This window comes from Capricornis sumatraensis, chromosome 9 (genome assembly GCF_032405125.1).
Source record: "Capricornis sumatraensis isolate serow.1 chromosome 9, serow.2, whole genome shotgun sequence".
Taxonomy (NCBI): Eukaryota; Metazoa; Chordata; class Mammalia; order Artiodactyla; family Bovidae; genus Capricornis; species Capricornis sumatraensis.
Window position 1 is genome coordinate 73273174 of NC_091077.1, and position 26317 is coordinate 73299490.

General features: G+C 39.5%; 1 protein-coding gene across 3 annotated transcripts in view; it reads left to right on the top strand.

Annotated features, from left to right (window-relative positions):
- The window catches only part of GABRG2 (gamma-aminobutyric acid type A receptor subunit gamma2), a 132546-nt gene that overhangs the window by 85448 nt on the left and 20781 nt on the right, over window positions 1-26317 (top strand). The gene's annotated exons all lie outside the window — the stretch shown is intronic.

Genomic DNA, 26317 nt, shown 5'->3' on the forward strand with positions numbered 1-26317 from the left:
CTCTCAGTCGTGTTCGACTCTTTTCGACCCCATGAACCACAGCACACCAGGCCTCCCTGTCCATCACCAACTCCCAGAGTTCACCCAAACTCATGTGCATCGAGTCTGTGATGCCATCCAGCCATCTCATCCTCTGTTGCCTTCTCCTCCTGCCCCCAATCCCTCCCAACATCAGGGTCTTTTCAAATGAGTCAACTCTTCATGTGAAGTGGCCAAAGTATTGGAGCTGCAGCCTCAGCATCAGTCCTTCCAATGAACATGCAGGACTGGTCTCCTTTAGGATGGACTGGTTGGATCTCCTTGCAGTCCAAGGGACTCTCAAGAGTCTTCTCCAACACCATAGTTCAAAAGCATCAGTTCTTCAGTGCTCAAGTTTCTTCACAGTCCAACACTCACATCCATACATGACCACTGGAAAAACCATAGCCTTGACTAGATGGACCTTTGTTTGCAAAGTAATGTCACTGCTTTGAATATGCTATCTAGGTTGGTCATAACTTTTCTTCCAAGGAGCAAGCATCTTTTAATTTCATGGCTGCAGTCACCATCTGCAGTGATTTTGGAGGCCCCAAAAATAAAGTCTGACACTGTTTCTACTCTTTTCCCATCTATTTCCCATGAAGTGATGGGACCGGATGCCATGATCTTCGTTTCTGAATGTTGAGCTTTAAGCCAACTTTTTCACTCTCCTCTTTCACTTTCATCAAGAGGCTTTTTAGCTCCTCTTCACTTTCTGCCATAAGGATGGTGTCATCTGCATATCTGAGGTTACTGATATTTCTCCCGGCAGTCTTGATTCCAGCTTGTGCTCCTTCCCGTGCAGCGTTTCTCATGGTGTCCTCTGCATAGAAGTTAAATAAGCAGGGTGACAATATACAGCCTTGTAGGACCTTGTTAATCTATTTATATATATGGTGGTTTCTCTCTGCTAATCCCAAATTCCTAATTAACCCTCCTCTCCATTTGCCTTTGGTAGCCATAAGTTTATATTTTTATGTCCATGAGTCTATTTCTGTTGTGTATGTAAATGTATTTATATCATATTGTAGATTCCCTAACACTTTAGATTCCACATATAAAGGATATCATATAATATTTGTCTTTGTCTGTCTGACTTATTTTACTTAGTATTATATTCCCTAGGTCCATCCATGTTGCTGCAAATGGCTTATTTCATTCTTGTTATGGCTTAGTAATATTCCACTATATATTGGATATGTGATACATATGTACATATAGATGTATGTATACATACATATGGGCAGATGCAGGAGACGAGTTCGATCCCTGGGGTCAGGGAAGATTCCCCTGGAGGAGAGCATGGCAACTCCAGTATTCTTGCCTGAAGAATCCCATGAACAGAGGAGTTTGCTGGGCTACAGTCCATAGGTTTGCAAAGAGTTGGACATGACTGAAGTGACTGAGCAGCATAAATATATATGTACATATGTGTGTGTGTATGAGATATTTATATATATAACATTTTCTTTAGTCACTCATTTGTTGATGGACATTTAGGTTACTTCCATGTCTTAGCTATTGTAAATTGTGCTGCTATGAACATTGGGTGCATATCTTTCTGAATTAGTGTTTTCTCCAGATAGATATACCCATATCTGGCATTGCTAAGTCATATGGCAACTCTATTGTTAGTTTTTAAAGGACCCTCCATACCATTCTCCATAGTGGTTGCACCAACTTACATTCCCACAAACAGTGTACAAGGGTTCCCTTTTCTTTGCAGTCTTTCCAGAATTTGTTATTTGTAGGCTTTTTAATGATGTCTATTCTGATCCATGTGATACCTCATTATAGTTTAGATTTGCATTTCTCTAATACTTAGTTATGGTGAGCATCTTTTCGTGTGTTTATTGGCCATCTGTATGTCTTTTCCGGAGAAACGTCTGTTTAGGTCTTTTGCCCATTTTTCAATTGGGTTGTTTGTTTTTTTGTTACTGAGTAGTATGAGCTGGTTGTATATTTTGGAAATTAAGCTTTTGTCGGTTACCTCATTTGCAAGTGCTTTCTCCTAGTCCATAAGTTGTCTTTTTGTTTTGTTCGTGGTTTTCTTTACTGTGCAAAAGCTTATAAGCTGATTAGATCCTATTTATTTATTTTTGCTTTTATTTATATGCTTTGGGAGACTGATGTAAGAGAACATTTCTGTGATTTATGCCAGAGGATGTTTAGCCTATGTTCTTTTCTAGGAGTTTTATGGTGTCATGTTTTATATTTAAGTCGTTGAGCTATTTTGGGTTTATTTTTGTGCATACTGTGAAGATGTGTTCTACATTGATTTATACGTGGATGTCCAGCTTTCTCAACACCACTTGCTGAAGAGACTGTCATTTCTCCATTGTATACTCTTGCCTCCTTTGTCAAAGATTAATTGACAGTAGAGGGTGAGTTTATTTCTGGGCTATCTATTCTGTTCCATTGAATCCGTATTTCTGTTTTTGTGCCAGTACCACACTGTTTTGATTACTATATCAACTCAAAGAATTTTTAACAAAAGGGATGCACTCATGTTGTCACTAATCAGATTAAAAATACAGAGTTTATTATTAACACCACAGAAGACTCCCTAATAAATCTTCAATACCCACTTATCACTACCCCATCACTATTCGGATTTTTATTTTCTTAGTGAAGTTTTAGTCTTAACATTTTCATAAATAGGATTATATAGTATGTATAACTTTTCATTTGGTATCTTAGATTTATCTTAGCATGCATCTATATTTTGAGCAGCAATAGTTCATTTTTTTTCACTGAAATATGCAATTTCATGAATATATTCTGTTCTACTCATGATGAATTTTTTTGGGTTTTAGTACTATAAATAATGTTGCTATAAACATTCATGCACATGTCTTTTTGGTGCATTTATACATTTTTTCCATGTGTGTATATATATATATTTATCCATAAGTGAAATTTCTATATTATGATGTATGTAATAGTTTTTGTAGAAACTGCAAGTTTCTCAAGGTGACTATATCAATTTACACTCTCACTACAAGTTTCAGATACTCTATTAGGCAATACTTAGATTTTCAGTGTCTTTTTAAAAATTTAATTTAAAAAATGTTATCCATTCTTATGGTTCAATAGGTGCATTCCATTGTAGTTTTACCTTACATCTCCCTGATGACTAGTGAAGTTGAACAATTTTTCATGTGCTTATCGATCATTTGCCTATTCTTCCTTGTGAAGTGCTTGCTCAAGAATTTGTCCATTGGTTTTATTTATTTTTTTTGGAAGGGGGGTTGCTGTGCTGTGTCTTAGTTGTAACATGCGGGATCCTTGAGCTGCATGTGGGATATGTAGGGCTTCCCAGGTAGCTCACTGGTAAAGAATCCACCTGCCAATGCAGGAGACTAGTGAGATGTGGATTTGATCCCTGGGTTGGGAAGATCCCCTGGAGTTGGAAATAGCAACCCATTCCAGTATTCTTGCTTGGAGAATGCCATGGACAGAGTTGCCTGGTGGGTTGCAGTCCATGGGGTCATAAAGAGGCAGACATGGCTGGGCATGCATGCACATGCACTCAGGATCTTTAGTTACAGCATGCAAACTCTAATTTACAGTATGTGGAATATAGTTCCCTGACCTGGGATAGAACCTGGGCCCTCAGGAACGCAGAGTCTTAGACAGGACCACCAGGGACATCCCTGTTCATCATTTTTATCTTCTTTTTCTTATTGGTTTTTAGGATTTCTTTACGTACTCTGGATATGTCTTTTGACAAATAAATACGTATCTTCTTCTATCCTCTGACTTTCATTCTCACTTATAATGTCTTTTAGTGAACAGAATGTCTTAAGTTTAAAGCAATACAGTTTTTTTAGCAGTAGTTTTTTTGTTTTTACTTTGTTTGAGAAATATCTGCCTATCTCAATGTCATGAAGAAATTTTCCTATGCTATATATATTTTTTTAATTTATTTTTTTTTAATTTTTTTTTAAATTTTAAAATCTTTAATTCTTACATGTGTTCCCAAACATGAACCCCCCTCCCACCTCCCTCTCTATAACATCTCAGTGGGTCATCCCCATGCACCAACCCCAAGCATGCTGTATCCTGCATCAGACATAGACTGGCGATTCAATTCTTACATGATAGTATACATGATAGAATGCCATTCTCCCAAATCATCCCACCCTCTCCCTCTCCCTCTGAGTCCAAAAGTCCGTTATACACAGCTGTGTCTTTTTTCCTGTCTTGCATACAGGGTCGTCATTGCCATCTTTCTAGATTCCATATATATGTGTTAGTATACTGTATTGGTGTTTTTCTTTCTGGCTTACTTCACTCTGTATAATCGGCTCCAGTTTCATCCACCTCATTAGAACTGATTCAAATGAATTCTTTTTAACGGCTGAGTAATACTCCATTGTGTATATGTACCACAGCTTTCTTATCCATTCATCTGCTGATAGACATCTAGGTTGTTTCCATGTCCTGGCTATTATAAACAGTGCTGCGATGAACATTGGGGTACATGTGTCTCTTTCAATTCTGGTTTCCTTGGTGTGTATGCCCAGCAGTGGGATTGCTGGGTCATAAGGTAGTTCTATTTGCAATTTTTTAAGGAATCTCCACACTGTTCTCCATAGTGGCTGTACTAGTTTGCATTCCCACCAACAGTGTAGGAGGGTTCCCTTTTCTCCACCCCTCTCCAGCATTTATTGCTTGCAGATTTTTGGATCACAGCCATTCTGACTGGTGTGAAGTGGTACCTCATTGTGGTTTTGATTTGCATTTCTCTGATAATGAGTGATGTTGAGCATCTTTTCATGTGTTTGTTAGCCATCCGTATGTCTTCTTTGGAGAAATGTCTATTTAGTTCTTTGGCCCATTTTTTGATTGGGTCGTTTATTTTTCTGGAATTGAGCTGCATAAGTTGCTTGTATATTTTTGAGATTAGTTGTTTGTCAGTTGCTTCATTTGCTATTATTTTCTCCCATTCAGAAGGCTGTCTTTTCACTTTGCTTATAGTTTCCTTTGTTGTGCAGAAGCTTTTAATTTTAATTAGATCCCATTTGTTTATTTTTGCTTTTATATCCAGAATTCTGGGAGGTGGATCATAGAGGATCCTGCTGTGATTTATGTCTGAGAGTGTTTTGCCTATGTTCTCCTCTAGGAGTTTTATAGTTTCTGGTCTTACATTTAGATCTTTAATCCATTTTGAGTTTATTTTTGTGTGCGGTGTTAGAAAGTGATCTAGTTTCATTCTTTTACAAGTGGTTGACCAGTTTTCCCAGCACCACTTACTGTTTGCAGATGACATGATCCTCTACATGGAAAACCCTAAAGACTCCACCAGAAAATTACTAGAGCTCATCAATGAATATAGTAAAGTTGCAGGATATAAAATCAACACACAGAAATCCCTTGCATTCCTATACACTAATAATGAGAAAGTAGAAAAAGAAATTAAGGAAACAATTCCATTCACCATTGCAACGAAAAGAATAAAATACTTAGGAGTATATCTACCTAAAGAAACTAAAGACCTATATATAGAAAACTATAAAACACTGATGAAAGAAATCAAAGAGGACACTAATAGATGGAGAAATATACCATGTTCATGGATCGGAAGAATCAATATAGTGAAAATGAGTAGACTACCCAAAGCAATTTACAAATTCAATGCAATCCCTATCAAGCTACCAGCCATATTTTTCACAGAACTAGAACAAATAATTTCAAGATTTGTATGGAAATACAAAAAACCTCGAATTGCCAAAGCAATCTTGAGAAAGAAGAATGGAACTGGAGGAATCAACTTGCCTGACTTCAGGCTCTACTACAAAGCCACAGTCATCAAAACAGTATGGTACTGGCACAAAGACAGACATATAGATCAATGGAACAAAATAGAAAGCCCAGAGATAAATCCACACACATATGGACACCTTATCTTTGACAAAGGAGGCAAGAATATACAATGGAGTAAAGACAATCCCTATGCTATATTTTAGAATTCACATTTTACAGTTAGACCTTTAATATTTGTGACCATGTTCTATCTAGAATCATTTTTTGTGTAAGGAGTCATGTCTGACTCTTTGCGACCCCATGGACTGCCGCTTACCAGGCTCCTCTGTCCAAAGGAGTAATATAGCAATCAAGAAATAAGTTTTACCAAATGGATAGTCAACAAGTCAATCTGTAATTTTTGAATACAGTCTTTTCCACAATGCATTTCAGTGGCAACTTAGTAACACACTGACTGCATGTGTGCCTGAGCGGAAATCTCGTCTAATTTTCTCTTTGCCAATGTCACATTGTCTCAATTACTCTAATTTATAAATTTCTTGATATTTAGCCTTATCATTCCTCAGCTTTATTCTTTCTCTTGGCTTGGTTCTTTTGATTTTTATATAAATCTCAAAACAATCTTATCAGTTTTAAAAGTAGTATATGAAATTATGATTGATACTATATTGAACTATAAATTAGATTATGGATAACTAATATCTTTACAATATTGAGCCTTCCATGAACAGGGTATATATTGTCTCCCTTTAATTAGAACTTTAGTGTTATCTCATTCATACTCTCTAGTTCGTGGCTGCTCTCATATGTGTGTTTACATGCATTTGTTCGTGTGTACATCCTACACATTTTTCATTAGACATCACAATAGACAAAGCATCATAAGGCAAGTGAAAGGAGGAGGAGGTGGGGGGCGTAGAGGCGGAGAAGGAAGAAGGAGGAGGGGTGCAGGAGGAGGAAGGACAAGGAGAAAAAAAACAAAAGGAAGAACAAGGACAGCACAGTGAAAGAACAAGAAGAATGAGAAGAGAAACAAGAAATAAGAAAACGCAGTCAGTCTTGCTCATGAACTAAAATTGTAATCAAAGTGTTGACAGATCTACTCCAATGTTACCTAAAAAGGATAGTATTTCATGACCAAGGACAGTTTTATTCCAGGGATGCAGGGCTGGCTTTATATATATATATATATAAATTCAAACAATATCTGTCAAAGTCATGACCCTCAGAGAATAAAAAGGGAAAACCATGCAATCATCTATGTGGATGTAGAAACTTCATTTGGAAAACTTACTTTTCATGAATGATTAAAGGCTATTAGTAAAATGGGAATAGAAATGGTATATAAAGCACAAACCTATATCAAACATTATACATTGTAAAATATTGAAAGATTTTCCACTGGAATAAAAATTTAACAATGCCACTAAATCAAATGTCAATAGAAAATTATTTCTGTATACGAAAACCAATAATTAGAAAATCAACTGAAAGCATAGATTGTAGGAGATTTCTGGAGATTACGAGTGAAATGACATAAAACATACAAGACATACAAAAGACAGACAGGACACCACTCTGGCCAGAGGAACAACTGGGCAAACTAATTGCTGTTTATTATTATAAAGCCCTCCTTAGGCAGAATTCCAGACTGTAAGAATAAGCCTTTTCAGTACAGTGCAGGTGCATACATGTTATCGTATAGCAAAGGGGAGCGAAATCTCTGTCTACGGAAGAGTCTGCCCAAAGCCCTCATCTCCTTCTTATCTCAAGAAGGGAATGCTCCCTCGTTTGCAAGGGACCATTAAACTCAAGGCTGTGTCCAGACTTTTTGGCAGAACACCTTATATGCAAGGACGCTCAGCCTGAGCAGAGAGACCCGTTTGCAGGCACATCTCTGCTACCCTATTAACCCTTCAATAGATTACTAGTATAGGTTATTTTCTAAAGCCCATCTTCTAGGTCTGTCCTGGAATTCTGACTTTTACTACAATTGCATTATAAAACTATTGACTCAAAAAGTGAGAGTTACTGCAATTTTCTTCTCTAACATTTTGAGAGCGCTTCTGGATGCCTCCTTTGTTCCCTATGCCTTCAAGTAATATATTTTCATTTCCTTTTTAAAACATTTTATCCAGCTTTTATAGTTTTATCTCATCAGGAAGTTTGGTGAAATACAAGCTTCTCCTTTATAACTTGAAGTAGAAGTCAGTGTGATTACTTTTCTTAACTCTAATTATTATTATCATGCATTAAAATTTTATTTTTGGATTTTCTCTTTAATTATAGTTAAGACAAAATTAGCTATGAATAAAATTTTTATAAAAATCATTTCCTTTAAGCCCTAACTTTATTTTTCATGTATTGCCCATATAATTTTTTCCTGACATTCATGAGAGCAGGAAAACTGCCTGTATTAGTCTCTGTTTTACACCCTGGCATAGAATCTGAAATATTTTCTCAAAAAATTTTACTGAGAGAAATCATCTTATTTCATTGATTCTAAGGTGCATATTTATTTTACATTTTAATCTGTCTAAAGTTAAGGCATTTTAAAATCAATATTATCTCACAATACTTGTCAGGCAAGTCTATTCTGGCACAATGAAGACAGTACTAATATTAAAACACCTTAGAACATATTGAACATGATATTCATTATATATTTGAAAACAAAGTGCTTAGTGCTTTTAGTTCAGAGATGACTAATTAAATATTTGGATATTCTACAAAGCCTTAGCAACCATCTTTGGGGAAAGATAGGGCATAGATACAATAGCTGAAAATTATCTTTCTAATATTACTTCCTTTCTAAATTCTGCTACCTCTAGCGTTAAGCACATATTGAATACCAAGGATATGTTTATTTGAAATTATTGATGGCTGGGATGTAGTCATGCTTATTGAAATCTTTCAAAATTTTCTATGTATAGATGAAACTTCCCTTTATCCACTGGGTAACTATTTTGTATGATTATGGGATTTTCATGAAATACTTGTCTATATTTAACAATGTTTTCCTTAGAATTTAATGGGCATTAATGAATAAAAAAATGATTATGCATTTTCAAAACAAATATGAAACATCTGATTTAGCTCAATGCCTTGGGAATCATATCACAGATGAAAATGTATATATGCATGTACATGTCTTTGCACACATATATATTTATAAAGACTAATGTATGCTATCATTTATTGGCTATTTATTATGTGTTAGGAGATAAGCTAAGTGTCTTACTGCATTATACATTTTATTATTACATAACTATGAAGAATTATTATGATTCTAAAGTTGAGAAACAGAGAGGTTAAGAACCTTGGCTGAGGTCACCTAGAATGTGGCAAATCCAAGAGAATTCCTTAGGACCTGTGTGACTCTAAGGAATATACTGTGTTAATGCTTTTATCTGTGTGTGAAACATTTGAAATAATTCCAGTGATACAGGAATGTCTTTAAACAACAGTCATCATAAAATCCAGGTGAAAAGTACATCCTCTTATTATGTCCACATGAGCAAAATAGAATAGAAAGCAGCAAGTTAAGATTAGGATTAACTGGAGTTAAAGCAATGTCCAGTATAGGCACAGAGATGCTTGATAAACTAAAGAAGGCCCCCTGGGAAACAGAGTGCTTGAGGTCATTGTGAAGAGAGGTTTTGATAGGCTGAAGAGAGATTTTGATAGGCTGAAGAGAGAAAAGCAATTAGGCAAGGCACAGATAAACGCTCAGAAATAGGAAGGACCAAGTTTACCCAAGCACTTGTGAATGTTGAGTGTTCAAGGAATCCAGTCAGTTCAGTTCAGTCACTCAGTCCTGTCCGACTCTTTGTGACCCCATGAATCGCGGCACGCCAGGCCTCCCCGTCCATCACCAACACCCGGGGTTCACTCAAACTCATGTGCATCAAGTCGGTGATACCATCCAGCCATCTCATCCTCTGTTGTCCCCTTCTCCTCCTGCCTCCAATCCTTCTCAGCATCAGGGTCTTTTCCAATGAGTCAACTCTTCATGTGAGGTGGCCAAAGCATTGGAGTTTTAGCCTCAGCATCAGTCCTTTCAATGAACACCCAGGACTGATCTCCTTTAGGATGGACTGGTTAGATCTCCTTGCAGTCCAAGGGACTCTCAAGAGTCTTCTCCAACATCACAGTTCAAAAGCATCAATTCTTCGGCGCTCAGCTTTCTTCACAGTCCAACTCTCACATTCATACATGACCACTGGAAAAACCATAGCCTTGACTAAATGGACCTTTGTTGGCAAAGTAATGTCTCTGCTTTTGAGTATGCTATCTAGGTTGGTCATAACTTTCCTTCCAAGGAGTAAGCGTCTTTTAATTTCATGGCTGCAGTCTCCATCTGCAGTGATTTTGGAGCCCCCCAAAATAAAGTCTGACACTGTTTCCACTGTTTCCCCATCCATTTCCCAGGAAGTGATGGGACCAGATGCCATGATCTTGGTTTTCTGAATGTTGAGCTTTAAGCCAACTTCTTCACTCTGCTCTTTCACTTTCATCAAGAGGCTTTTTAGTTCCTCTTCACTTTCTGCCATAAGGGTGGTGTCATCTGCATATCTGAGGTTATTGATATTTCTCCTGGCAATCTTGATTCCAGCTTGTGCTTCGTCCAGCCCAGCATTTCTCATGATGTCCTCTGCATATAAGTTAAATAAGCAGGGTGACAATATACAGCCTTGACATACTCCTTTCCCTATTTGGAACCAGTCTGTTGTTCCATGTCCAGTTATAACTGTTGCTTCCTGACTTGCATACAGGTTTCTCAAGAGGCAGGTCAAGTGGTCTGGTATTCCCATCTCTTTCAGAATTGTTTTTGTCTCTCATGTTCAAAAACAACTGGAAAATTAAACACGAGTAAGTAGAAAGTGAGCAAAGCTTCATCTTTGTTACCAGCAATGCTGATAGTGAAAAATCTCATATACACCTGTGACAGAGTGAATGTTATAATACTAAACCACAGAACTAGAATTATCCACCCAGAAGAATTAAGAGTAAGCAGAGTAGAATGCATGTGCCCTGTAGGCCTCTCACTCCCAAGAATGAGGATGAACAGTAAGAATTGGATGATGAATGTCCAGTTTATCCTTCTAAAGCTCCTTATACTCATCACAGTAACTCAATCTTCCCTGGGGTAGGCTGAAAGGATGTAGAGAGGCTAATCGTTACCCTAATAGAGTTCCTTCACAAGGAGGGAGACATCAGGAGTGGCAGTGAAACATTCTCTACTTTGACCAACTTGAAAAGCTATACCTAAAATCCCCCAGATTTTCTTTTTTTTTTTTTGGCTGTTCTGGGCCTTCCTTGAGGCATGTGAACTCTGTTGTGGCATGCTGGCTTTCTCTAGTTGTGATGCACAAGCTTCTCTTGTGGGGCAAGGGCTTCTCATTGTGGGGTGTGGGCTTCTCACTGCAGAGCCTAGGCTCTAGAGTGCAAAGGCTCAGTACGTGCAGCACGTGGGCTCTCTGGTTTTGACACGTGCTGCTCTGCTCTTAGTTCCTGGACCAGGGATTCCTGTGTCTCCTGCACTGGAAGGCAGCTTCTTAATTACTGGACCACCAGGGAAGTCCCTTGGCTATTTTTCTTCATTTTCTACCTTACATAAAGGTAGAGAGTCACTCCTTCATTACTAGCTCCTCTTAAATATTCCCAGTGGCAATTAAATGGAACTGCAAAAAGCTCAAAGGATCTCCTAAGTGACCTAAAAAGAGTATTTTCTAAACATAAGAACAGTCTTAAAAGAAATAAGGTCCCTTCTAATCCTTTTGGATTAGAAGGACATTTGTGTATATTTTCACCAAACCATATGAAAACTGACGTTAAGACAAGGTTTCTCACCACGGGTTGTGCTATCTTTTCAGCCATCCCTCATCTATGTTCAGTATTTCATATAGTCGAATCTGAAAAAGGTAAGATTTTGGATAAACATGCTGAATTCTGAGATGGATTCTTTACCATCTTAGCCACCAGGGAAGCCCAAAGGCTCATCTGGTAAAGAATCCGCTGGCAATGAGGGAGACCTGGGTTCGATCCCTGGGTTGGGAAGATCCCCTGGAGAAGGAAATGACTAAGCCACTCCAGTATTCTTTCCTGGAGAATTCCATGGACAGGGGAGCCTGGCAGGCTACAGTCCTGGGGTTACAAAGTTAGACATGACTGAGCGAATTTCACTTCACTTCGTTCCAAGATGTCAGAAACTTTCATCTGGTAAAGGAACAACTAAGGGAATCTATTGTCTGTATTTTTTTCTTAATTCCAAGAATTTATGTTTATTTGCTAAAGGTTGAATCTTCAGCTAACTGTATTTGATACTGGGGTCCTTTTTAATACTCTAGATATTTGCTGTTATCTTGCCTCCTCATGTATCCTTTTTTAATGTGTCTGTTTTTACGAATCATTTGAAATTTTGTTATGAAGTTATAAAATAATAATGTCTAAATTTGAGTGACTAAGCCATTTCCCACTGACATGATGGGTGATGCGGACACCAACAAGGCCTCAGTGCAAATGTATATAGCAGCTATAATTTAAGGACTGGTATGTAAGGTTTCGGAGAAGGCAATGGCACCCCACTCCAGTACTCTTGCCTCGAAAATCCCATGGACGGAGGAGCCTGGTAGGCTGCCATCCATGGGGTCGCTAGGAGTCGCACACAACTGAGCGATTTCACTTTCACTTTTCACTTTTATGCACTGGAGAAGGAAATGGCAACCCACTCCAGTGCTCTTGCCTGGAGAATCCCAGGAACAGGGGAGCCTAGTGGGCTGCCGTCTACGGGGTCGCACAGAGTCAGACACGACTGAAGCGACTTAGCCGCAGCATGTAAGGTTTATTGGGGTTCTGTACATGTTTTTTGGAGCCTTGTGATTCTCAGATTTCTAGCCACCACTTGGCATTTACTGTAAAGTCACCAAGGCTATAGGATTCCTGGGTTGTCTAAGGAACAGCAAGAGGTCATTTTGTCTGGGATTGTGCATCAAGCACAAGGAAATTTGGGTCTAACAAAGGTGGTGGGTTTGCCAGATGAGTCTGATGAATGGCAGTAAAGCTGAGCGAGTGTAAAAGAGTTACTGTAATGATCAAAGAATTGACACAGGTAAAGACAGAGAGGACATTGATGGGGTGAGGTAGAGGAAAAATGTTATAGAAACAATGGATTAAGGCTCCTTGTTAGGCCAGAAGGTTGTAGAGACTAGACTCCCAGAGGGAGTTAATTAGGAACAAATAAGATGTGAGTCACGTAGCCAGGTTCATAAAATGGAGAGTATGGTCAAGCTGCAGGTATTACTTTTTAAAAAAGTGGTGTTGAGTATGCCACACAAGTGTGTGAAAGGAGTAGTGCTGAGATCAACATCACCGCATCATCAGACTAGAGAAATCCAAGCAACTCACAGGACGGAGTTTTGTAGAGAATTTATATCAGGGCTGTCACAGAGTGTGGCAGTGAGCTAGGATTGAAAGTCTCCAAGTAATTAGGGGAAGCAAATCTGGGCATATTAAGATTAGACATGGTAGATTCAAGGTATCTGGTATTGATGTGGTTGCTGAGGATATGGCTGGGGAGGAGTTGTTTGCAACTCAGTCTTCCCCATCAATGAGAAACAGCATTCTGGAGAAGCAGATGTTTCCAGTGTGCAAGCCAACCTCCCAGCTGAGTTGGTCCCTGATGAGTGAAAAGGCCTGAAGAGTCATGGTCTTAGACTAGTGCATTGATTCACTCTTACCTCTGATGGGGAGGATGGGATTATTAGTGAGTGTGAGACTCCACTTGACTGCTTTAAATAAAGCTGAAGCTTTGGGGGAAGGCAGATATTATCCTAGCACGGGGTTTCACTACTCTGCCTGATGATATTGGTAGAAGGTCTGCAGCATGCTCCACCTTGCACTCAGGACTAATTCTGCTTCCTTAGTAAGGCATACGTGAAACTGAATATCTACTTCTCCAGCCGTTCCTTCTCTACCGACTCCTTCACTTAATCTCAACACTCTACAACAGTCACAATAACTGTTTGTAGTTTCCGAAATTTGTCAGTCTCTCGCTGGCATATTTAGGGCTTCCTCTTTGGAATGTTCTTCTTGGACTTTTTTGGCTGTGCTGGGTCTTTGCAGCTGTGCGAGGGCTTTCTCTAGTTGCGGCGAGCTGCGGCTACTCTCTGTAGTGGTGCGCTTCTCTTGTTGCCTAGCATGGACTCCGCCACGTGGCCTCAGTAGTTGTGGCACATGGATTTAGTTGCCCTGTGGGATCTTCCTGGACCAGGGATTGAACCCATATCCCCTGCATTGGCAGGCAGATTCTTAACCAATGGGACACCCGGGAAGTCCACTTTTTGTGTTTTTCACTTGACAGCTGCTTTTTGCCCTTCATTATTCAGTTGAGATGAAGCAACCTCTGAGCACGTTTGCAACTCTCGTCCGTTATTTGCCTCTTTCGTGGCATTTATAACAAGCTACAAATTGCCTGTTTACCTGGAGTAGATAAGCGGCACTCTGTACTGGGACATTCTTGTGTACTCTTGCATCATCAGTTCTTACTCCCGGAAGAGGCTTATAAGAGGTGATTAATATACAGTGGTTGCTATAAATCTATTCAATTCCCAGTAGTAATCTTCCTGAATATTTTTATACTCACTATTCTAAAATTCCAGATGTAATTCCCAGATATCATTCCCCTTTAAAATCAACCTTATTAGAATTCATTAGTAACACTTTTAAATGATAAAAGAAAAAAATCTTGTATATATACAGAGGTAATGGAGATTAAGGGACCAAGATAGCTTGGAGCACCTAGATTCATGTTAGGAATTGTTTTTAGCAAGTCATCAAATCACATACTGACAAAACTTTTGAATACGAATGTCATTTCTTTGGGCATGAAAGTCATCTCTTCACTAATGCCTGTACTTGAGTTATTTGGGGTAAATGGCTCCCCCCCGCAAATTAAAACTATGCTAAAAATTCAGGTTATTATAGTTTCATAGTACGATGTTTGGGTCTATCTATCCCCTTTATCTAATCACCTGTATGACTCGCTTTAAAGTTTATGGCTAAACCTAGGCTTTTTGTAAGATTTTAGAATTAGCAATATTCTTACTCATCATGTAATCCAGCTGCTGGACGCTCACATCTCCAGACGCGAGGAGTATTGAGGTGTGGCCTGGCCTGAAAGCCCTGTATGAAGCTGGGCAGTGGGTGAAGAGCTCATCCTCGGTCACACAGCACAGAGTGGCAAGAGGAAGGACTCGAGAAACAGGAAACATATGATAAACTGTGCAAGCCAAAACGTTTGTTTGGGTTTCCCAAAAAATGGCACAGAAAAACCTGAACAAACTTTTTGACCAACCCACTTGGGTATCACACTTTTGTTTAGAGCTCCAGAATTAAGCAGAAAAAAGGGAAACTGTTTTCTTACAACTGCTGGTCCAGCTTCCTGATTGCCTTTCCTTTCATGGGGATTAGCAAATGTATCTACATGCAAGCCAAGTCTCTCTTCTGCTTAGCTCTCCTGAATTTTCTTCCTTGGCTGAGAGACAGTGAGGAGCTATATTGATTACAGCTCAGAGTTTCATCTGGGTCATTCAACCTACATTCAGCAAGTGGTGTTCTTTTACTCGTAGAGGCAGAGAGATTCTGTCATCTCTCCCTGGAGGACAGTTGACTAAGTGTAGTGAGACTGTTTGTTGGCATCCCTTCCCTTGTATGGCTTTGTTTTACATAACGGGATGCCACAGTTCTTCAAGGAAGAATGCTTAAAACTGCCCTGGCTTCTCTTCTTGTGACATAGAGGAAGGAAGCATCAGCACTTGTAAAATACTTTTGCTCCAAGCCCAGCTCTCAGCAGGCAGATAATCAATTTTCCCCAAAGTGAACCTGCTCTCTCTCCTCTCTTTGCCTTCTTCCCCACTATCACAGGTGGTAACCTATGACAGATGAGGGACTGTGACCTCCAGTTCTCTAGAAGGGGGTTGGGGAGTCATGGGTCTCTCTTACTTTCCTCATTTCTGAGATGAAAATATTGAACAAGTTGAGGTCTAAAGCTGCATATTTCTATGGCTTAGTTATTGTGCTATTATTTCAGTGTCATATACCCCAAAATCAGTGCAATGCTTTCACTGGAAAGTCAGTCTGAGAAAATTTCTGAGACTCAAGCTACTGAAATTTTATCTTTTAGATCTGACATTTTATACACCTGGATGTATAATTTTGAGTCTCTGAGTTCCAGCTATGGCTAAATGAGATGGTGCTTATGATTCCTTCCAATTTTAAATAATCTAAACTATATACTATTTTTTTTCTTTTAATACAATTTTACTTCAGTTCAGTTAAGTTCAGTCGCTCAGTCATGTCTGACTCTTTGCGACCCCATGAATCGCAGCACGCCAGGCCTCCCTGTCCATCACCATCTCCCAGAGTTCACTCAGACTCACGTCCATCAAGTCCATGATGCCATCCAGCCATCTCATGCTCAGTCTTCCCCTTCTCCTCCTGCCCCCAATCTCTCCCAGCATCAGAGTCTTTTCCAGTGAGTCAACTCTTCGCATGAGGTGGCCAATGTACTGGAGTTTCAGCTTTAGCATCATTCCTTTCAAAGAAATCCCAGGGTTGATCTCCTTCAGAATGGACTGGTTGGATCTCCTTGCAGTCTGAGGGACCCTCAAGAGTCTTCTCCAACATCACAGTTCAAACGCATCAATTTTTCGGTGCTCAGCCTTCTTCACGGTCCAACTCTCACATCCATACATGACCACTGGAAAAACCATAGACGGACCTTAGTTGGCAAAGTACTGTCTCTGCTTTTGAATATACTATCTAGGTTGGTCATAACTTTTCTTCCAAGGAGTAAGCGTCTTTTAATTTCATGGCTGCAGTCACCATCTGCAGTGATTCTGGAGCCCCAAAAAATAAATCTGACACTGTTTCTACTGTTACCCCATCTATTTCCCATGAAGTGATGGGACCAGATTCCACAATTTTACTTAAAGCAATAGTAGTTTAAAGGAATGATTTTAGAACTAGGGATGTAGGAAGTCTATTTATATTCTATTATTTATTTATCAGTGTCTTAATAAGATCAATGATCAGACTATATAGGAGAACTATGAGGAAATAATGGAGAATGTTTATGTTACCACAAGTTTTTGATCTTTCTACAGAAGCTTAACTACACATAAGCCTGGTGACTCTGACATTGGGGTAGATAATAAATTGTCCACTAGAACTGACACATAGCAAAGAAAAAAAAAAAGAGGAATTTTCTTTTTTTGTGGAATATGAGTCCTAAACTGTCACCAGGAGTATCTTACTTAAATTTAACAAGGTTAAAGATGCTAGTATTTACCTGAAGGCAGCTATTTTTAATTCTATAATGTCCTATAGTTGCAAACTAGTTTACAAATGTTTCCCATTACTACGTCCAAGTCACAAAAAAACCCCAATATGTGTTACAGAATTTATTGGGGCAAATGAGTTATACCTTAATGTTAATAAAACTACAAAGTACACATCCTATAAAAACTGCTTGAAAGGAATAAGTGAGGAATTTCCTCCCTTCAAGGAAGGCTGTAGATGGGAAGAAAAGGATTTCCATCTTCTCACTATTTAAACACCAGATTCTAGTTGCTCACTAGCTCAGTCGTGTCTGACTTTGCAACCCCATGGATTGTAGCCCTTCAGGCTTCTCTGTCCATGGGATTTTCCAGGCAAGCATACTGGAGTGGGTCGCCATTTCCTTCTCCAGGGGATCTTCCCAGTCTTCCTGAATCAAACCTGCATCTCTTTCATCTCCTGCAGGCGATTCTTTACCACTGAGCCACCTGGGATTCCAAGTGGGCTACAGTTTCATTAATACCAACACCAAGCCCTCCTTGGGAAATCTCTCCTGATCAGCTGCCTAGGAGTTTTTAACTTCAATGTTGAAAGAACAATAGTGCTAAGCAACGAATGTAACACTCTAAAATTAAGGATCATTCTTATGCTTCTTTGCAAATCATAAAAGCAATCACAGCAGGGATTGGTTGACTCTAAATTTATTCAGAAACTCAAACAAAGGAAAGGAGAGAGAAAAATCTAACTATATCTTTAATGCATAAGACTATAGTTCAGTTTTACAACTCATAGTTTAGTTATTTAAATGACACATGAAACAGTTCTGGGGGGCAAATTGAGGGACCTAGCTCCTGGTGCAGGTGTCAACCTTGACCTTCAGGAAGAAGCTGCACTTCTCAGAGTCCCATTTACTCTTTGGTAAAATGAAGAGACTGGTCTGATCTTAACTCTTTCAGCTCTTACACTGTAGGGTCAAATCCCAATTCTAACTCAGCAATGAAAGCACTGAAAACTCTGTACGTAAGGAGGCCAGTTTCAATTTCGGTGAGCAGAACATTACACCATTGTTCTTGATGTTGATTAGACACAGAATACCATCTGCGAAAATAAAGCAAGTGCCAACTCAAAAAAAACACCCACATGGATTTGGAGGGCTTTTGATAATCTTCTATATCACTCCTGCCATAGCAGAAATCAGATAGAAAGCAAATACCACATACCATAATTCACATGATCCATCTTTCAGAGCAGTTGCTCCCAGAGGCCTATTTTTCTCAGAAACAAAATCCTCCTTTTCCCTGTGGACAGAGAATGCTGGGCCTCAGCCCCCTAATCTAGACTGCCCTGTATAGAATGAAAAAGACACAACATTCCACAACATCAATGCTGGAATTCGTTCTCTGGCATATAAATTGAAACCAAGACAGCCCTGAGGCCTGAATCCCAAATATAATTGAAAGTGGATATAGTTGCTGACTTTTTTCAAACTTTCATATTATTTTCCTCAATTACACAATCAAGTCCACAACAGGGGTGTTCTGGTGGACAGGCAGAGGCGATCATGCTGCCTATGGAGGAGAGGCAGGGCGGAGGTGGACCCTTGCCTTGAAAGATTCTGCAGAGACTCATGCCCAGAGCTCAAAGCCTGCTGCCCTCCAGCGAAGGGGAGCTTCTCTGACCTGGCTGCCCTGTGGCCTTATGGTTTTGTCTATAACAGAGGCTTGTTAGGGGAATAAAGTGAAGTTGCTTTCAATTTTATGACAGATGGAGAAAAACAGAAATACTTATGGTAAATATAAATCCAAATGAAAAGCTCTATAGACAGTTAAATTCTCAAGGTCATAAGATTCTCTGAATTATGCAAAAACATTTTAAAAAGGAAAGTCGTGTCTGACTCTTTGTGACCCTATGGACTGTAGCCTGCCGGGCTCCTCTGTCCATGGGATTCTCCAGGCAAGAATACTGAAGTGGATTCCTATTTCCTTCTCCAGGGGATTTTTCCGACCCAGGGTTTGAACCCAGGTCTTCCATATTGCAGGCAGACTGTTTACCGTCGGAGTCACCGGCGAAGCTTTAGGGGAAAGAAGAGAATGGTTTATTCTGCTATCTTGTCTTTCATCCCAGGTGGCCACTACAGTGCAAAAGGAGCGGTGCTGTCAGGGGTAGAGCTGTAGAATCTTTAGGTTTAAAGCTAGAGTAAGAAGGAACGAGGTTGCTGCTGCTGCTGCTAGGCTCTCAATTTTATGACAGATGGAGAAAAACAGAAATACTTACAGTCAATATAAATCAAAATGAAAAGCTCTATATACAGTTAAATTCTCAAGGTCATAAGATTCTCTGAGTTATGCAAAGACATTTTAAAAGGAAAAAAAATGGTAATAACTTTCAGGAACATGTGTCAAGCACTTACTGTATCTCAGTCTCTATCACAAACTCTATAGGAATCATTCTGCTTAATCCTTATCATGACTCTGTGATTTAAGAGTGACTATCATCAATGGCACCCCACTCCAGTACTCTTGTCTGGAAAACCCCATGGACAGAGGAGCCTGGTGGGCTGCAGTCCATGGGGTCGCAAAGAGTCGGACACGACTGAGCAACTTCACTTTCACTTTTCACTTTCACGCATCGGAGAAGGAAATGACAACCCACTCCAGTGTTCTTGCCTGGAGAATCCCAGGGACGGGGGAGCCTGGTGGGCTGCTGTCTATGAGGTTGCACAGAGTCGTACATGATTGAAATGACTTAGCAGCATCATCTCTATGTTTCCATGTGCGAAAACAGACCAGAGACTTTAAATAACATGCTCAAGGTTATGGAGCAAATGAATGTCCACCTAAGAAATAGCTAGTATTTTTTCTTCTTCCTTTTTTTTTCATGAAATGTCTCATTCTTTCACTTTTAAAATAAATTTTAAAATTCTGATTGGTGAAATCTGGACATGCATTTCAAATACACAGATTTAAATAACATCACTAATAATACATTTTAAATATTAAGATAATATTTAACATTTGGTATAGAATTTCCACAAGATCTATTATCTAGTTGAATTAGTCATATTTTGTAAAGAAAAAAGAGGAAAAAGTGAGTTATCCAAGATCACACAACTAGATTGTAGCCAGAGAGAAATTAGTACACAAGTCACCTCATTTTGAATCTAGTGCCTTTCCACCCAAAAGATAAAGCCATGATTCAGAGATATTCAGTTCTTTTATAATCAACTCCATGTAATGGATATAATTTATGATATATTAGATTTTTATTTTAGTAATGACTTTAAAGAAAGCTGAGCACCAAAGAATTGATGCTTTTGAACTGTGGTGTTGGAGAAGACTCTTGACAGTCCCTTGGACTGCAGGAGATCCAACCAGTCCATCCTAAAGGAGATCAGTCCTGAATATTCATTGGATGGACTGAGTTGAAACTGAAACTCCAGTACTTTGGCCACCTGATGCAAAGAACTGACTCACTTGAAAAGACTCTGATCCTGGGAAAGATTGAAGGTGGGAGGAGAAGGGGATGACAGAGGATGAGATGGTTGGATGGCATCACTGACTCAATGGACATGAGTTTGAGTGAACTCCAGTAGTTGGTTATGGACAAGGGAGGCCTGGCGTGCTGCGGTCCATGGGGTCGCAAAGAGTCAGACACGATTGAGTGACTGAACTGAACTGAATGATTTTTGACAGACATTTAACAACTACCTTGAAGATCACAAAATGTAAAACTTCCTGGTTGAGAGAATTCCAGTAGGAAGGAACAAAAAAAAAAAAGAAAGAAAACAGAACCTTTAAAATGCAGTGCTTGGGCATAGAGCAAAGAGCAAGTGAAGTCAAATTCTTAAGCCTACAATTGTGCAGAGTATCCCCAGGAGTGATTTGACATCTTGGGGAACATTTTGTGATCTGACCTTTTGCAATCACTGCCTGCAGTTGCCTGAATTCAGATGTTCTTTTTCCAACTGCTTTAAAAGTCATTTTAGAAAGCTTGGTATTCTGGTAACATTAGGTTTCTCAGCCTCTGTGGAGTCGTTTTTTTAAGGAAATGTCAATGCCTGGGTTAGACTCATCAGGTATGGCTTCAAAGGCAAAGTTATGCTAGGCCCATTGAAAGAGGGAAAACAATGAAAAAATACAGAATTTTTGCTAGCTTCTTTCTCCAGAAGAGTTTTCTGGGTTCTGATGTATAAAAAAGTGAATGTGAAAGATACTAAGTCCTGTCCAACTCTTTGGGACACCATGGACTGTAGCCTACCAGGCTCCTCTGTCCATGGCATTTCCCTGGCAAGAATACTGGAGTGAGTTGCCATGTCCTCCTCGAGGGGATCTTCCCAACCCAGGGATTGAACCCAGCTCTCCTGCATTGTAGGTGGATTTTTTTTTTTTTTTTTACCATCTGAGCCACCAGGGAAGCCTTTGAATACTAAAGTGGGTAGCCTATACCTTCTCCAGCAGACCTTTCTGACCCAGGAATCGAACCGAGGTCTAACCTGGCCTTTGTATCTACAATGAGCAGCTGAGCCCCCTAATTATCAATATTTCCCTTTGTTTCTTAGAAACTATTTGGGAGATGCATTCATAAATTTAGCAGAGTTCAAATATCATCTTCATTGCTGGTAGTATTGGTTTAGAGGATGAATTTGTAATCACAGTTGGGATTCTTACTATATTTCATCCAAATCTAATCTTTGGTATTAACCAACTCAAAGGAGAGTAGCATGTGTAAGACCAGCATACTTGCTTAACTGATTGGCTCCAACTACATCCCTATAGTAGGAACTAAGATAAAGCCCTAGATTAACCTCTAAAAATCAGCCTATGTTTTAACTCAGGATACCTAAGCAAATGGAGAGCAGGCAAAAGTGATTGTTAGAAGGAAATACAAATTAGGAAATATTGTAACTGTCCCAATTTCATCAATCAGAGTACATAGAATGAAAAAATTGGGAAGAAGTCAAAGGGGAATCTTTTCCTTCCAGTACTTCTGAAAGGGTGGAAATTCCTATTTAACAGGTCAGGAAAAAGTGAGAGAAGACAGGAACTGATTGATTATGGCTAAAGACTTCAATTTCCAGGGACTTAATTCTGAACCATGCCTTTTCCTACTGGAAAATATTCTTTCCAAAGATCACAAATAGGATTTCTACTCTTCCTGAGAAGTATCATCTCATCATTTCTATGCCAGAAGGGTAAAATATAACATATTGGCGCCCTTTCTGTGGCTCTGAGATTATAAATATGATAACTCAAATTGTTGCTGTCCAGTTGGTAAGTAGTATCTGACTCTGCCATCCCATGGATTGTAGCACACCAAGTTTCCCTGTCCTTTACCAGAGCTTGCTCAAACTCATGTCCATTGAGTCAGTGATGCCATCCAACCATCTCATCCTCTGTCGTCCCCTTCTCCTCCTACCCTCAATCTTTCCCAGCATCAGAGTCTTTTCTATTGAGTGGTTGGCTCTTTGTATCAGGTAGTCAAAGTATTGGAGCTTCAGCATTAGTTCTTCCAATGAATATTCAAGGTTGATTTCCTTTAGGATTGACTGACTTTTCATAAAGTCCTTCCTCAGCTAGCATGTACCTAAGGTTGACTGGAAGTAAATGAGTGCATCTTTCTCAGGATTTCTCAGATTTCCACTGATACCTCCATTAAGCCAGTCTAAGTTTCATATCAAAGTTGACAGACAGATACGACTCCTGTATGGTGTGTGTTCATTGTTGGTATCTCTCTTCTGAGCTATTAAAAATATTCTGGTCAGTAACATAAAGCCAGAAGAACTGGAATAGAAATTCATGGTGAAAATTTTTCCCTGAAATGAGACTTCTCAAAAAGATGCATTATGAGATCTGGTGGTATCACAATGATACTCTGCAGAAGAAGTAACCACGCATAAATGGGCATTTTGTTACCTTTGTCTCTCAAGCAACGTTACTGTATAATTTATCTGTACTTCAGAGTCCAAGTTGAACAGAAAAGAATATACAATTTTTGTGACACAAATTTTGTGAACTGTATTAAAATGATGGCATCAGCAGTTTTGGTGAATATGTTAAAGGTCACATAAGCAAGAACAAGGTTGACTGCTTTACTATTATTCCTCGCAGTTACAGGTAGCCTTTTAAAAAAAGCTACAAAAAAAGAAAACCACTGAACAGGAAGTTTTCTACCAATGTCATAGAGGCTATTTGGTAAGACAACTGTCCTTAGGAAGCTGCACTTCTATCTCATCTATATATTGTCTCCGGAAGTTTACAAAACACTTTTCCCATCATTAAAAAAAACATGGTTTTTCACTGGAGCCTCGGTGATAGGTGTGATTATCTCTATTTTACTGGGAGAATTTGAACAATTCACCCAGATCCCTGTATCTGGTAATGACATCTCTAGTACTTGAATTCTGGGACTGGATCCTGTATATTTTCTGCTACAGTAAACGAGTCTGCCCTTATGTGAAACATGTTTTAGTATCTAGTCAGATGTTTGTAGGAGTTAGATTTAATTATGCTGGGACACTGCATTTCCTTTGGATGGGTCAAAGTAGCAAGTGCATTTACTTGTGTCTTCAGCTTTAGAATTCTAAGCCAGATTTTTATTTACATAAATCCCAAGGTGGATTCACTTGCTGCATTGTTGGGATTTGATGATGGGCTCAAAATTATAAAAGCCACACTACGCTAAGAATCAGTGGTGGCCTTTTCAGAGAGTTAGGAAGAGAAGCTATTACAGTAAATCCCCTACATACAAACCTTTAAGTTGTGAACTTTTGAAGATGCGAACGTCCACCTGGTTCCAGCAAAGAGCCAGAACCTGTGCCATCAATGCCAGGCATGACATTGCAGCTTGCCCTCTGTCTATTTCACTGGGCACCAGCTGTTGTACTGTACATTTCAAGGCACTGTACTGCAAGATTAAAAATGTTTTATTTTTGTTTATTTAATGTATTATTTCTGAGAAGTGTTATAAACCTATTACAGTATAGTACTATACAGTTGACTGTGTTAGTTGGATATCCAGGCTAACTTTTTCAGACTTAGGAACAAACTGGACTTACAAACACGCTTTCAGGACAGAACTTGTTCATATGCAGGGGACTTACTGTACACTAATAAAAAGTGCTCTATTAAAAGAGAACAAAGAACTGAGATCCTAGCAAATACCTAGATCCCATATGAATTTAGAGAAAACCACTACTGATTTCGGATGGGTGCAGTAGTAGGCAGCAGTTTGCAGCAAGCAGCAGAGGGTGGTAGCTGGACGCAGTGTCTCAGCTTCTCAGCCTGGGAGTCCTAACTGCTGGACCACAGGGACCGGCAGTTAGGGCTAAGGTCCCTAGCCTCGCCTGCCTAGTCAAGAACAAATTCAGGCAAGGAGGCAGAGGGTAAAGAGTAAAGTAAAAAGGTTATTGAAAAGAAAAGTATGTGTAGAAAGGCCCACGGCAGGCAAGCTCAGAGAGAGAGAGTCCCACCTTGGGGAAGTTTAGATACTTTATAAAGGGGCAGTTTTCTGTGTCTTTGTCTTCCCTCAGGCCAATCATCGTGCTTTGTCCCCTCTTGGTTAATTTGTCTCAGGGCTCTCCCCTGGGGTGTGCGTGAACACAGTTATTGTTCAGTCACTCAGTGTATCCTACTTTTTGCGACCCCATGGGCTGAAGCACGCCAGGCCTCCCTGTCCAACAACGACTCCTGGAGCTTGCTCAAACTCATGTCCATTGAGTCAGTGATGCCATCCAACCATCTTCTCCTCTGTCCTTCCCTTCTCCTCCTGCTTTCAATCTTTCCCAGCATCAGGGTCTTTTTCAATGAGTTAGCTCTTCGCATCAGGTGGCCAAAGTATTGGAGCTTCAGCCTCAGCATCAGTCCCTCCAATGAATATTCAGTACTGATTTCCTTTTGGATTGACTGGTTAGATCTCCTTGCAGTCCAAGAGACTCTCAAGACTCTTCTCCAACACCACAGTTCAAGAGCATCAGTTCTTCAGTGCCCAGCCTTCTTTATTGTCCACTCTCACATCCATGCATGACTACTGAAAAAACCATAGCTTTGACTATATGGACCTTTGTCAGCAAAGTAATGTCTCTGCTTTTGAATATGCTATCTAGGTTGGTCATAGCTTTTCTTCCAAGAAGCAAGCATCTTTTAATTTCATGGCTGCAGTCACCATCTGCAGTGATTTTGGAGCCCAAGAAAATAAAGTCTGTCACTGTTTCCATTGTTTCCCCATCTATTTGCCATGAATTGATGGGATCGAATGCCATGATCTTCATTTTTTGAATGCTGAATTTTAAGCCAGCTTTTCACTCTCTTCTTTCACCTTTATCAAGAAGCTCTTTAGTTACTCTTTGCTTTCTGCATTAAGGGTGATGTTATCTGCATGTCTGAGGTTATTGATATTTCTCCTGGCAATCTTGACTCCAGCTTATGCTTTATCCATCCTGGAATTTCACATGATATACTCTGCATATAAGCTAAATAAGCAGCATGACAATATACAGCCTTGATGTACTCCTTTCCCAATTTTGAGGCAGTCCATTGTTCCATATCCTGTTCTAACCAGTGCTTCTTGACTTGCATATAAGTTTTGCAGAAGGCAAGTAAGGTGGTCTAGTATTCTCATCTCTATGAGAATTTTCCCGTTTGTGATCCACACAGTCAAAGGCTTTACCATAGTCAATGAAGCAGATGTTTTTTTTCTTTTTTCTTTTTTTTGGAATTCTCTTGCTTTTTCTTTGATTCAGCGAATGTTGGCAATTTGATCTCTGGTTCCTCTGCCTTTTCTAAATCCAGCTTGAACAAGTGGAAGTTTTCAGTTCACATACTGTTGAAGCCTAGCTTGGAGAATTTTGAGCATTACTTTGCTAGCATGTAAATGAGTTTACTTGTGTAATAGTTTGAAAGTTCTTTGTCATTGCCCTTTTTGGGGATTGGAATGAAAAGTGACCTTTTCCAGTTCTGTGGCCACTGCTGAGTTTTCTAAATTTGCTGGCACATTGAGTGCAGCATTTTCACAGCATCATCTTTTGAATTTGCAATAGCTCAGTTGAAAGTCAGCATGCACACTGATGGATCTCAAAGTGAATGCTTCTGGGCAGAGCAAGACTCACTTTGACCTGGAATTATCCCGATTTTTGACTCCAAGGAGACTTTTTGTGTGTGTGTAGTGTCTCACTTATCCTTTACTCAGACAGGGTTTT